This window comes from Netta rufina, assembly GCF_964035555.1.
Source record: "Netta rufina genome assembly, chromosome: 2".
Lineage (NCBI taxonomy): Eukaryota > Metazoa > Chordata > Aves > Anseriformes > Anatidae > Netta > Netta rufina.
The window spans coordinates 21450717-21465858 of record NC_140124.1 but is presented as its reverse complement, the minus strand read 5'-3'; positions in this window follow the sequence as shown (position 1 = coordinate 21465858).

Sequence of the window (15142 nt, the reverse complement as noted above, 5' to 3'; positions counted from 1 at the left end):
TCCCTGATAATCAAGGCTTCCTGTAAATGCTGGCTGTTGCTCCTGAGGTCTGGGAGTCCTGCTGATCACTTCAGAGGGCAGCTGTTTGCCCTGGTTGCTCAAAGCACTCCTAATTTTGCCTGTTCCAAGAACCAGACTCCCTTGAATTTGTCTGTGAAGCTAAAATTCACACCAGATTTGTTGCTTGGTTTATTTTTTCAGTACAGTTAGTAGGTAGCAGGCAATTGCCTCTCTGTAAACAGCACAGAGCTGAACCGCGTGCAGTGGGACCCTGTAGTTCAACAGCAGAAATGCACAGAATTCAAATCCTATCTTCTGTATGTATATATATAAATGGGAGAGCTGTAGATGTGCGTGCACATATAGTTTAAAAGCATGTTTGTGTGTCTGTATATACATGTATATATTCCAGCAGCTCCGTATGTATGCGTGTTAAGTTATCCCCTTGTTTCACATGTTTTCTCATACTTTTTCCTTATGGTGAGCATGTCCATGAATATTAAAGCCTGGTAATACATAAATTTAATTCATTTTATATGTACACACACATATATATTGATATATTTGGACAGTTCCACTCTGCAGATTCTCCTTCCATAATACTTTAAGTGTCCTGTGTAGCTTTTAAATTGTGTTTTGAATGCAGTCCCGCTCTTCAGCCTAGGAAGTACTGTCTCTTTCCCTTCCCACTGGTTCAGTCACACAGCTCCAGTAATTGGGTTTCATATGTTTTGAGTTCCTCTAATGTTGCTTTAGCCTACAGAGTATTTTTCACATAGCACCTTGCCGTTGGCTTCAGATCATCATTTTTGGATTGGCAATGATTGTTTTTCTGATTGGCAATTGATTATGCTTATACAATCCCATGGATAATTCCAACTTCCATTTCCCCTAGGCCACACGCTTTGCAGTTCTTGCAGCCTTGTTCATCTGTGCTAGAGGCATTGGATGTGCTTTGAACTTTAGCTTGTCACAGAGGACTTCTGCACATGGCAGATGGGAGGCAGGGAGTGTAGGAGAAAATTGATAGCTAATAGTGTAAGAGCAGGCTATCCCTACCCTGCACTTATCAAACTGTGTCTCTAGATTTTTGAAGTGTTAATTTATATCTTCCAAAGTGAAAGTATGTCCTTCGAGACCATAGGTTGTTTCTGTAACTTACAGAAAAAAAAATAAAAAAAGGGTTTCAACATAAAAATTCTCTGTCCATAGTGGAGTTATTCCAAAACACCATGCTACCCTCATCTTTGAAACTAAACTGCAAGAAAAACTTCCTGTTATGAAACAGTTCTAAAGATAATAAGCAAACTCTCATAATCAGCTCTCCATTTCTTTCTCGTATCACTCAGGAGGAGGCTACTCTAGTTATTTTAATTATACCATTAGGTACAGCAAATAGACTTAAGTGTTTAAAAGCAAATGCTGTTCTTTGGAAGTCATTGTGTCAAGTGTTGTACAGCAATAACCTCAGTCTGCCTAAGTAGCCTACCCTAGTGAGGAGTGGCATCTGTAGTAGACCTTGTAAGAGTTTCCACTTCAGTGTAAATCAGTATGTTTCTCTATTTTTATATTATGTAATTTTCTTTATTTTTATCATGCTGCATGTCTTATTCTGTGTCCCTCCTCATCTTTTCCTATTATTATTATTATTATTTTTTAATAGAATTTACATCAAGGCAACTCCTAACTAAAAAATAATTGTATTCATAAAATATAGTCAGTCATGGGTCCGAATGCAGCACATTTGGAAACACGTTGGGAATACCCATCCTGGCCTTCAAAATAAGCTTCTTTCACCAACCCTTTTTTTCTGAGTATTTAGTGGAAAAATTAGTCTTTTCTTTCTACCATTTATTTGGGCTGATTTTCAAATAAATCAATAACTATTGCACACAAATAACATGGTGATCTTGATCTTTTTCTCCTAGTTATTAATCTTGCATCCTAGTATTTTCTGTGGTTGCATTTTCTTCTCATTTTCACCCCAAAAATCTCAGTGTCACCAGTCTAAATTCCCAGTAACCCAGCCAGGCCGCAGCCAGGGCTTTGGCACACAGCTCTTCTGATGTGGAAGCAGTGGTTCACCGCTGAAGATTTGCTACAAAATCCTCTAGTGGTCTTTCAGGAATCATGTTGCATTCATTGCAGTTTCTGGTCACTTGATTTATTTCTGGTCATTTTCTTTACTACCTCAATTTTGAAAATGCTTCAGAACAGTGGTGGGTACTTCGTAATCCCCCCCTCCTCCAATTCAAAGAGAATTGTCTTGCTTAAACAGCTTTATCATGTGCTCAATCTGAATGTGTCTCGACAGTGCAAATGTCCCTATTAGCTACTAGGATTTTACATAATGATGTCATTAGCCTACTGCTGTTTCACTTATATGATGCCGGTGTTGACTACGTTGAGGTTATGACCTTGGAACTCCTCCTTTTATTATTTATTTATTTATTTATTTACTATTATCATTATTTTCTGTAAGACATTTGGGTCAGATTTAACCAAAACCAACCACGACCAAAACAACCCGAAGCACCCAGGACCTCTCTCATCACAGCCATTTTTGGCCGTTCATCATTTTCTGATAACGAGTGGGACCAGCCCTCCACGCCCTGCTCTTAGGGTAAGTCGTTTTGGAGCAGCTGTAAGCACAGGTGTCTTTTCCCTGGCTGGGCTCCAAAATCTCCAGATTCAAATACTCACCGTGCCCTGGGCTACTGGTCTGGGCCGGGGTAACACTTTAACCAAGTGCTTTGAAGGAGAGCTGCAGACCTCAGCACTGCACGCTTTTCCTCACCGATGTGCAGGGCTGTCCCAGGGGCTGGCCCCCTGCCCAGTCCATTTTCTGCATCCCAACAAAGCTGTTATTGCCACAGCACAGCTCCGCATACAGGCAGCAGCCCTATGAAAAATGGTGTTGACCTCTCACACGTGTAATTTTGTTTGACGGTTGTGCTGTTGTATTACAGAATATGATCTCCTGGTTCATCACCTCCAGCCTGGTTTTTATCAGGCTGTACATTCCACAGCAGTCAATTCTGTGGGCTTAAGCAACTTTCTTATCAACATATTCAGGGAAAAAAATAAAAATAAAATCTCTTTCTTGGTTCCCTCCTAAGCTTCAGGATCCTACAGGACAGCAATGTCTACATATTTGTGCAATTTTAAGTCCACCTTGTGCACTGAGTTTGCCAAAATATCGAGATTTCTTTGGTTTATGTATTTCCATCAGAGGCAGAAACTTTTAAATTGTCCCTTGGAGGAAAAAAAAAGAGAGAGAGAGAGAAAAATGGACTTAATCACTGTGGTACAATAGTTCTGGGTTCATTTATTATAGAATAAGAATCAGTCCTATGTAAACTTAGGATCAGCATTGCAAGTGTGAAGTCTCAGTAGTCTGTGCTTCATTTGAGAAAGCTGCTGAGGGACATTATTAGCCTGTGACAGGCGGGTGCTCCTTTCAGGTAGTGACAAAACTGTCTCTTCTAGCACATCTTTCTCATGGACAGCAGCCTCTGCTCTGCTGATCCTTTGATCTTTCATTGGTTGTGACTCTGTAATGCCAAACTGTAAAGGGTGTTGTGCCATGAAATGAATCTTAACTGCAGATCTAGCTTGTCATAATTTCATAATTACCAAGAAACATTTATTTTGTCTGAACTTCTCAGCTAAATCAAACTTGTTATCCATAGCTCACTATGGCTACTTGGTCTTCTTTGGGGGGCTGGAGGGTAGGAACTGGTATTTGTTGACAATGTCTCACAGAACCAGAGAGCTACATGCACAGCAGAAGGGGCAGCTTTTGAAGATCTCGGTGTTAAAAACGGGCAATATAATAGTCAATATTCTTGGGTATCGTACTTTGGAATAGGAATGACAAGCAACAAGCCTCAAAGAAAGGGATTTAATCTCTTTTCTCAGCAGTTCCCTGCCAGGTTTGTCAAGCACTGGCTTCGCTGAAGTCAGGTCTGATGTGGGGTAGCGTCTCAAGGTCTTAAGAATGGTGGAGGGAATGGAGGGAAAATGCAAATCATGACTTGAGGTGGATGATTCAATCAGGATAGACAAAAAAGGAAGATTGTGGAAATAAATGAATCTTTATTAGTAAAGCTTTGTTTCTGGAAGGACACACATGCTCTGTATATAGGGGATTAATCCATACAAACTTGTAATTGTCTGCAAACCAGGCAGTATTTTAGGGCTGCATAAAAAGCCCTTCCCCACCCAGACCCCCCCCCCTTTTTTTTTTTTTTTTTTTTTCTTTTTTCCCAGATCTGTTATGAAAGCTATACGGTAAGACAGGGCTTTCAGTGAAAACAGAACCAGGATGTGTTCTGTAGCATCAAGGGACTTATGGGAGCTACCTGCCCTGGGTGCTGTAGTGAAGTGCCTCACCTAGGAGAGGTTTGTTTAAAACAAACAAAAATGGAGGATAAATAGGCAAATCTTTTTGGCTGGTGTTCTGACTCCCATGGCATGTGATTTTTTGAGTGTTTCAGTGTTCATCTTCAATTGCTTACGTTTTTCCAGCTTGTAGGAAAAAAAAGCGGTTTATATGATTTATGAAGCACTTTAGCTTTCTTCCCCCTATACCTGTGCTTGCTGTTTGGCACTTTGCTATGAAGGCTTAAAGGAAGCAAGGAATGTATATGCAGAGCGTGGTTTGCTATATCCTGCTTTACTGCCTTGTGACATTTGCTGATTTGGTTTCCTGTAAAAACTTGGATACATCAGCTCACTTCTGGTCACAGATAACAGGCAGGAAGAGCTGCCAGGGCTCTGAAAAAGAATAGTCCATATAAATCCTCCATGCAGGACTGAGCTGAAGTGTTTTTATTTTAGGAAGAAAAAGCAAACGGCATGTTTTGATACCACGGGAGGAAGCTGTTCTCAGAAAATACAGATACCTCAAGTCGCTCGTGACTTCAAACCTGTCGCTTTAGAGAACAACTCGATGAGATGACAATGTCAGAAGGGGAGAGAGTGGAGTTGTCGTGGTGCAGCCTTCCTGGCTGCTTGGCATGCTGCCGCGCTCAGTCTGCCCGAGCAGTTACACACTGTGCTGGGTAAAACAACAAATGGTATGCTTGCTGTTGTACGTTCAAAAACAGACTGTGAGCAGTCATTGCATGGAGCAAAGCTCTGCAGATATCTAGTTTCTGGGAGGGATAGGGGAGGTAATAGGATTTGTGTTTAAGTGCAGATAACACAGCCAACAAGTCAATGAAAAATTAGGGTGTTTTAACTACAGACATTGCTTGAAATGACAGAGAATTGCTTTGAAATTTTAAGTTTTTGAAACCTAGAGATTTGAATGTGAAATGGTAGAGATTGAAAATTATGGAACACACATTGGTCTTTCCAAAAGAAATGTGCCCCAAAAGGGAAAAACCTTACCCTATCATAAAACTATTCTTAATCCATCATAACAATTGATTCCTTTTGATTTTTTTTTTCAAAAAACTGCCACTGGTTTCACATTGTCAAAGCCATTTTGATGCCTGCCTCCTGTTGAAATGAGTCATCAAAATAATCCAGCCACAACTGTGCATGATCTCTTGCTTCCAGCCAAGGTACCAGGAAATGCAAACAAATAACCCCAAACCCTTCCTGTTTTGGACTACTATCCCTTTCCACTGGGCACCTTTTACATTTTTCTGGATGTTCTTTCTCGTGTGTGTTTTTGTGTTTAAAGTTTGACTTACAAAAGAAATGCCTTGTCCATCTTGACCAACAAATTTGGAATCCAAGTCACCCACAACCAATCCATGTCTGTATGAACACAGGAGATGAAGGCTTTCCTGGTAACAGGACCATTGCTCTTTGACCACATAGGAGGTACAGGATTATTTCCTAGGACAGAAAGAGAGAGTATAAAAGGTTCCTCAGCCCTACGGTGCTGTCAGCATCCACGTGTGAGGGCCGAGCCCCACTGCTGGTGTAAAAAAACAAGGATGAAGTCACAGATGACACTCCTCCTGTGCTCTGCAGATTGTCTTGTGGAGCAGGATTTTATCAGCTGGTGCTCAGACCAATGCTGCTTTGGTCTTTTATGTGGTTTTCAGACCAATGTTTGAGTTTGGCTGCCCGATGTTCTGAGGGAAACTTTTGAGAGAGTACTTCATCATTCACTCTGCAAACAAGCGTTATCTTTGGGAACATTACAGGCTCATCTATGCATGGTCATCTTACAAACATTGGTCCACCTACTCTGTACGTTACATTGGCATGCCTTAAACTAGTGAAATGTACACAAAGAACCTGCAGAAAACCATTAGTTTAGTCTAAATTCCAGGAGCTGTGGATTCTGGTCCTGTTTTCACATCACAGGAGTGCTGTTTTCCTGGATTTGAAACCTATTGGCACGGCTCCCAGGAATCTGGACTACTTCCCTCTAGATTTTACAAAGTCAATATTCATAAATATTCTCAAGGAAATGCCTGGTGAGTCTGTTACGCGCTGGTACAAGACATTTCACTTAAATCTCAGCATTTAATGCTTATTTTAACAGTTGTTTTAATGGGAAGCCAGTTGGACAAGTGACAATGAAACTGGCTGTTTTCTCTAAGTCCGTAGCAGGTACAGCTTGGCTTTGGGGCAGTGTGAGATTTTCTGACTCCTCATATCACTCCCTGGTAGAAGAGAAAAAGGTGATTCAGCCTCTCTGCTTGCTCACCAGGGCACTTCTGCTGAAATTGCTCTCCAGTGAAGAGCTGAAGTGATGACACACATTAGGATGCTTCTGGCCCGAGTCAACAGTTTCATCCCTGGTGCACAACAGCGTTCAGACAGCAGGTCCTTTGGGGTTGTGTAGTGCTGTTCTTGTGTTTAATGTGTTGCTACATTTCTTACTAACTTTGGGGCTCTTGCCAAACTTCTAAAAACTCAAGGCGAGGCTGCTGAATTTCCAAGAACGTAGACTCGCCCTTCCCTTTTTATCAAATGTTGTAAGAGGAGAACAGTTTTGACTTTGTTTTCTCTTTATCTTTTTCCCACTAAGATCTAGCAAAGCACATGCTGCATCAAGAGAGGGCGGTAAGGTCTTTATCTCTTGGAGCAACACTGCCCTGAAGTTCAGCTGTGGCTGAGCAGATGGAGAAAAAGTGAGAAGGCTCATTACCGCAACTCCAGCAGCCCAGCCCCCGAGGTCAGGTAAGAATTTATCCCCAAAGTGTCTTTTATAGCACTGTTTCACTATGTCTTCTCACAATAGCACTCAGCATCATCCCAATCCCTCCACCAGAGCTACTCCTACAGGTCAGGTAGCACCAGTCTCCCTCCCTCTATTCTTGTCTCAGAAGTGATTCCTCTTCAGACCACAATCTATGAAATTGTTGCATGGCTTTCATTTGATTTGAAATATGGAGGGTAGGATAGCTGTGAGAATATCTCAGCCACTTTTTGGCTCATAAATTTCAGTATATTTACTTCTCAAATCTCTTTACTCATCTCTGTATTTGCTCCTCCAGTAAGTCTTGGTGGGTAGTCACAATATCATTTTAAGGTAATCAGGCAAAGGAAGGAATAAAGAGAAAAGTAGTCACCAAGTTAGGTACTTCAGGCTGGCTTTGTGGAGAACTGTGTGTTCATCAAGGCTGGTGATGTTCCTGGGCGATTCTGCAGCAATGGGACACATGCTGTGCATGTGATGGGAAGTCTCCTGTGGGACGCATCCACCACTGTACGCATGCCCAGACCCAATGCACCCTGCTGTGGTCTAGTGAGTCAGACCATCTTGTGAATCCACCGTGCCATGCATTTTTTAAATAATAGTGAGCTGAGCCTGGATTCTAAACAGTTTTGGACTAATCAAAACTACATTCATTATTAATTTTGAATGTCAGATAAAAATATCATTCTCAAACTTGGTTATTCTCAGCAGAGAAAAAAAGGTATTGCTGAAATTAGAATGAAATTTGACTATTTTCTGCAACATAAATTTTCACTTTTTCCCTACTATATAGAAAACACAATAATATGTAGTCGGAGACTGGTTTACACAATACTTTAAAATATTTCATTTTTCTTGAGTTCATTTTCTGATGAAAAAAGATTCTTATATTCTGCAAAAAATGTTAAAAAAAAAAAAAACACAAAAAAACCACACACACAAAAAACCAAACCAAACCAAACCAAACCAAAAAAGAAAAAAAAAAAAAAAAAAAAAAAAAAGAAAAAAGGGCACAAGGCTTCTTTGAATGAGAAAGGAGACCTGAATTAACTGCAATTCTCAGTGCCTTTACTGAAATACTCGTTACTGGCATAGACTTTTATTTATTAAAAAATAAGTTGCAAAGTTTTTCAACTACTACCCAACAGAATAGTTGCTAAAAGCATTGGCAGAATTCAAAGACTTCTCAGATATCATCTTAATACTCACAGGATCAAACCAGTGATTAATGAGTGTGGTCTATGGTTTCGTCCCAGGATAGATTATCTGAAGTAAAGCTAAAGCAAACAAAGAAACAAAGAACCCCCCCTTCTTTCCTGCAAATAAAGCCAGCCCAGGTGCTCTACTGGACAGTTACCTAATGATCCTATAATCTGCTCAGAGAAGTTTCTTCTTAAATACAATTGACTGCTAATTTCTTTCTTTCCTAGAGGAGGGTAGTTCTTGTCAGACCTCTGAGAGCTCTTGTCTATGGTTATATTTTGAGTTAGTACTGACAGTGGATATGAAGACTGTTGTCTTTGAATTAAACTGGATTTTCTCATGTTTGTACCATGATGTGGCAAACAGAAGTGACGGATAAACCAGCTTTGTACTGTTTGTTCTTTCAGCTTTCTCTGTCATGCCTCAGCATTTGTCTTTCATTTCTAAAAAGCTTATTTCCTGGTGAGAAAAACCTCCTCATCCTTTATTAAGGTCTTTGTTCCATCTGTGAACTGCCATTTTTCTGCTGCATTTCTTTTCATCCATGGCAAATAACTAGAAGTGAGTGTAGTATGGAAAGGTAGTAACTACTATCAATACATTATGGCATTGCATTAATTTCAAGCTGTGTTCTGCTCGACTCCCAAATTTTGTTGAGCTACTCTTCAATTGCATATGGATATTATTATGCAGGAAGAAATCTCACAGAGACCACCGGTGTACTTTTAAAGTTACAAGGGGATTAAAGATGTGTATCCAAAAGGCTTTTGGCACTTAGATTAATGAGAAATGGCAGTTTATGACTTTATAATTATTTCCTGTGCAGATGACATTGACGTGTCTCCCACTGCTCTGGTTGTATACAGCCCATTGTCATGCAGGGCTCTGTAATTAAAAAATAAAATAAAAAATCCACAGCTATCACTTAGGATTGCTCTGTTATTAAAGAATGGGAGAGAAAACTGAGTATAATGTGATCGGCAAAGAATGCCTTTTTCCATCCTGTCTGGAGAGGATTTGCAGCTTGTATTTCATGTTTGAGATGAATTCTTTTCTGAGAGTGAACTAAGGTGCTTTATCTCCCAGATCAGCAGTGAGATATTTTTTTCCTATAAAACAGATAGCTGAAATAGCTGTAGGCAGACAGAGAAATGAAGTTAATACCATTTGCTTTATACTGGAAAACTGAATATATACCTTTTTTAAAATATATATATAATAAGTAACAGTTAAAAAAGTCAATGTAATTCTTATGAAGATAAAGAAACATGTAAGGCTTCACAAATAATCACAGAATCATGGAATGGTTTGGGTTAGAAGTGACCTTAAAGATCACCCAGTTCCAACCTCCTGCTATGAGCAGGGACACCTCCCAGCAGACCAGGTCGCTAAAAATAAAAGCTTAAGGTGCTGCCTTTCCTGAGGAGAAACAAAATGGTTATCCAGAATTAGTATTTATTCAGTTTTTCTACTTAGCACAGCACTGTACGTATTCCATTCAGGAATGCAGGCCCAGGTAAGGCTGGATATCTGAGGTGTTCACAGAGGGCTACGAAATCCAAGCTGTGCTATTACAGCCTCTCTTTCTCTCCACTGACAGCAAAAGAAATTCAGGTCTGCTGCTGTCTTGGGACTTGTTGGTATGATGAACACATTTGGGTATTTAGAAGAAATTTCTTTCTGTCATGTGAAGTAATAACAGAATAACAAAACTACTTTCTTGGCAGTGCTTTATTTATTTATTTTCCTTACCAGTGGTCAAAATTGTTTGTTGTGATGATGATATTGCAAAACCAATGCTGAACAGGACCCTGCTTATGCATTGGTTTGGTCATTGTTCCTATCAGCTGTCTCATTTCTATGTACTTGCAGAAGTGAACAGGATGAGCTTAAGTCTTGCAAAGTAAAATATGAGACAAACAAAGTGCTCTATGATTATATCAGGAAACTTTTAAGAACCTTCTTTTTACTATCGCCTGTATCGCCTGACTCAGCCTTAGCTACATATAAAATCAGGTGACTGTTGGTGAGCATCCATAGGTTTGTGTTTTGGTTCTTTCAGTTCATACATGGTAGTTCTATAATTTTTCCTTGAAGTGATAGTTATATTCAGTTTGTCTGTCAAGCAAAGCTCTGAGAAACGTCAAAATTTCTGCCCATTTTCTGTGATTTTCTTCTTAGTTTTTAATTCTTGACATCTGAAAGATTCTGGTTTAAATACAGCTAAGTTCTATGACCTCTTTATACTATTTATATTTGGTTTAGTTAAAGTATAGAATAGTAAAGTTCTTAAAATGATCTTTGTAAATAATGTTTTAGAATGTCTTTATAACAATATTTTACAACAATACAATCTTCCAGAAAGCTAACTTTCTGATTTCTTTAAATATTGTGAGAATGTAGTTTAAATACTCTAAAATGACCAGTGAACTGCTGCAAAGATTATAGTATTCCCGTGTGTTGACAGAGTAAGAGCATGAGGTCTATATTAAGAGAGAAAGCATTTACAACTTTCTCACAAGTAAATTGTGATGTCAAGCATTCGAGAAAAGACACTGGAGAGAAATAAGCTAGAGAGAAGTCATCTGCCTCTTCTTCCCCTGCAGAACTTACAAACATCAGGGTCTTAATGCTGAAAGGCATCTCAATGCATGTGAGAGAAATCTTTCAACACAAAAATCTTTGGTATGTTTGGATTCTGTTTCAAGTAGATGGTTTTTTCTTGGTGGGTGGATAGAAAGTGGCACAGTTTATAGCAGTGTTCCTCCTTGTTCTCCTTGTTTATAAGTAGGCTGTCTTTACTTTCTGGTCTTTTTTTTTTTTTTTTTTTTGAAATGTATGTACCTTATGAAGTTTCTGGTTTTGATAAAAATCATATACACGCTGAAGCGGTGGCTTGCCTAAGAAGAAAGACTTACTTTCAAAGTAAGTCTGTCTTGGCTGTGTTTACCTATCTCCTAGTACATTAATTTTAAAATGTGAACACCTTATAACTAAGGACCTCTTATCTGAATTACATGATATGAATCTGATTTACAATATATTACACAAACTGGATACAATATTACAGTATATTACACAATCTGAATTACACAATACAGTCCCTCCACACAATCCAATGTCTAGCTGTATTTCTGAAACAGGACATAATAAAATACCCTGGAAAACTGAATAAGAACTGATAAGAACACGACATGATCTATATAGACACACTGGGTACTTTACAGCCATGGGTCTTCTTTCCTTTGCCTCTTGAGACTCCTCTATGATGACGGAAATCAAAAAACCTTCTCAAATTTCTTTACTTGACTTAAACATTTGAAAACTTTTGGTTGCGTTTTCTGTGTCTTTTAACTATGCAGGCAACACTTATCTGTATAAGGAAACAGAAATGCAAGGGCATGGAAGTTCCTCTTTATTTTCCTAAGGTAGGTCAGGCATAAACCAAACCTGACATGTTAGAAATCATGAGAGTATAAATAAATTCCCAATATCCATGTGTGTTTATAAAGCAATTAAAATGTATGCAAGGAATAATGACATTCTTACTTTACAGTAGAGACGGTATGCTGGATTATTTTATTTGCTTTATATTTAAAGCACAGATAAAAGTTTGCATTAGTTGAACTTCAAGTGAATATTGCACATTACATTAATGGTATCTTCAAGGGATCATTGCTATGTAAAGGCTCTCTGGTGACAAGTATTAGAGTCTTGATTTTTCTTCTTCAAAAAACATTTTTTCTGTTTTGTTTTTAGAAATTACAAATGAAAAAATCAATTTCTGAATAACATTTCAAAGCAATCTGATTTGAAAAATGAAACATTAATTTTGCCAATTCCTATTTTTTTTCAGTGCCCAATAAGTTATTCATATAGCTCCTTAATATAGTGTAAGTATTGTCATACTAATGATGATGAGCTTTTTGTTCTTAATTACATGTTTACTGTACACGACAATGCAAATGTTAGAAATGTATAGAAAACTACTGAAAGCCATCTTTTAGACACAGACTCACACATGAAATGTCAAAAAAACATCTTGGATATAAATGTGAAAGAATGGCCAATAATCCAGTTGTTTTGCTTCAAAACAAACAAAATGGGGGTATTATGTTTCAGCTCTGGATATGATTTCATTTATACAGAACTTTCCATTTTCCTGTTGACTATCAAAAGTCAAGAGCCACCGCAACTTCAGGTTTTCAGGGTATTTTGCCAGGAACAGTCACCAGTTGCAAGTACTATATGTGCCAGAACAGGAGAGGGTCTGACCTGTTTTAGAGGAATTTAGGCCTTTGTGTTCCAAATGTAAATGGCAGCTGGCTTGCTACCCACAGAGAAAGATGAAAACATATGTCTATCTAGGGCGCGTTTTAAATAGTATCCTGTCATTAGTTATTTAGCAGATTGGAGTTCTGGTAACTATTTGCTTAAAATCACTATAGCCTAAGACTTTGCTGAATCTTTTTGTCCAAAATAGAGAAATTCTTCCCCTTGCACTACAATCAGAATACACTTTTTATGTACTTGTACACTAATTCACAAAGAGTAAGCTAGACCTAGACTTAATTGTTGAGCAGTGTGCTGCAGATGAGACACGGAGGCTGAATAAACTCATCCAGACCTGGATGAGTTCTAGGCAGGGCATGTGTCTATATATACATACATGCACCATAATCAAAACAAGTTTGAAGTGACAGTACCTCCAGTGTGTGCAAGGGACAATGAGGAAAAGGCATTTTTTAAGAATTAGGAAAGGAACCAATTCAGTGATGCAAAGATCCCAAGAAAGGCTGGAATTCTAGTCTTAGTAGTAGCTCTTAGTAGCTCTTCTCACTTTGGTTGGAAGGGACCTCTGGAAGCCATCTGGTATGACCCCCTCACTGAAGCAGGCCTACCTTGACATTTAGATCAAGTTGCTAAGCTTGTACAGTTCAGTCTTGGGAATCTCCAAGAATTGTCCAATACTGTTTATTCTGTTACCTCCAAATATAGGTCATTCCTGGTGTGGCCACTGACTGCTTCCGTATTTATATGATGCATGTAGGCACTTAGGTTATATGCAGCCCACTTTGTTATTTGAATTTAAAGACTTTTGTGGAAGTTGTACTTACATGGAAACTGAACTTCACATAATGTGTCCTTTCTTTTATTATTCTTAGCCAAAAGAATACCAAGGATTCCCAAACTAAATGTGGATGATGGTCTGCTGTTGGGACATCTGCATTATTCTCCATGGTCTGACTTGTTCCTTCTAGCAGTAGATGTTTTCCTAGGCTTCCCATATTTGCTAAGTGCTATTAAAATAAACATGAATAAATATTAAGGTGATTTAGGAAACTGTTTTTCCCTCCACATCTAAAAGCACTTTTCAATTCCTGAAGGTTTTGGAGGTGGAAGTGGTAGAACATGAAGAAACTCTTCATTTCTGAGTTGTGCTATGATTATTTGAGTTGGCTGTATCGCCTCAGTGGGAGCACTTGGATCTTTTATTTGTTCAGCATAAAGGTTATTGCAAGTAGTTAGTGAATAACAAGTGCCAGATACTGCAGCAAGAGAATTCGTATCAGTTGGGGAAGGAGTTTCCCAGATGAGAATTCATCAATGTAACGATACATAACTCTGCTAATTATGGTTGAAATACTTCCTAGCTCCTGTTTACATGGGACCACAGATGTCAATACAAATTATGAAAAGTTTCCTCTTCACTTCCCATATGTTGTCCATTGTAGGGCACAACAGAGCTCAGGTGCCTGGCTGGCATCCCTGCTTGTGTTACCGGGAGTTTTGTCATGGAATTCAAATGAGCTTGGATTTCATCTCCATTGTTTCTTCTCCTGTAAAAGCACTGTAAAAGTATCAGTTCTCTCTGCCCCGTTTCCTTCCATACTAATTTCACATGGCTGTTTGCTCTATTTTTCCACCCAGAACTTCCAGCAAAGAGGCTTTAAAAAACTTTCTATACTGACCGGAGATTTCTGAATGCATGATGGTACAAGAACAACTGCACAACATGCACAACACACATGGCACAATTCATCAGGCATGTGTATGTGTATGCTCGGTAAATCTAATGTGTTACAAAAGCCTCTATATGTAAGACAGCACTAAGGCTTATGTTTTCCATCAATTTGGGACACTTCAGACCAAGTATTGGTAACAGCCTCTAAGCAACAATGTGCTGCTCCCCACAAAAAAAAAAAAAAAAAAAAAAAAAAAAAAGCATTTGGTGAGGTCCACTCAGGAAAAAGCTGTAAAAACCTCAAGACAAATTGTGCTCTAAAGGCACCTTTTCAGAAAGATTACTTAAATTCCACAAAGATGCTTCAGCTTGTGAAAACCCAGCTAGCAAGTTTCTATCTTTCCCCCCCTCACACTCTGATTGTGTGAGCAAGATTTACATCATGTTAAAAGTAGATACAGCCATCAAAGTCAGAAGAAGAACAAAAACCTATTGAAATTTATCAGAGCTCAGAAAAAGCTGGAGAAATATTTAATGAAGTGCTTCAGTCCTTCTCTTTTCTTCCTCCAGTATCCACGACTCCCAGTGATTTTACTCATGCAGGCAACAAATCTGGTTCTGATCCTTGGCATTTAACATTGAAACGTGGGTATTAGTGCAGACAAGAAAAATAATAACAGTTATCAGGGCTTGTTTCCAAATGATGCTGTGAAAGCCAGCATTTACAGATGTAAACCTAATTGCTCATAGCAGCTGGTGGGCAAAAACCAAGTAAACACATGCGTGGCACATTTTCATGGAAA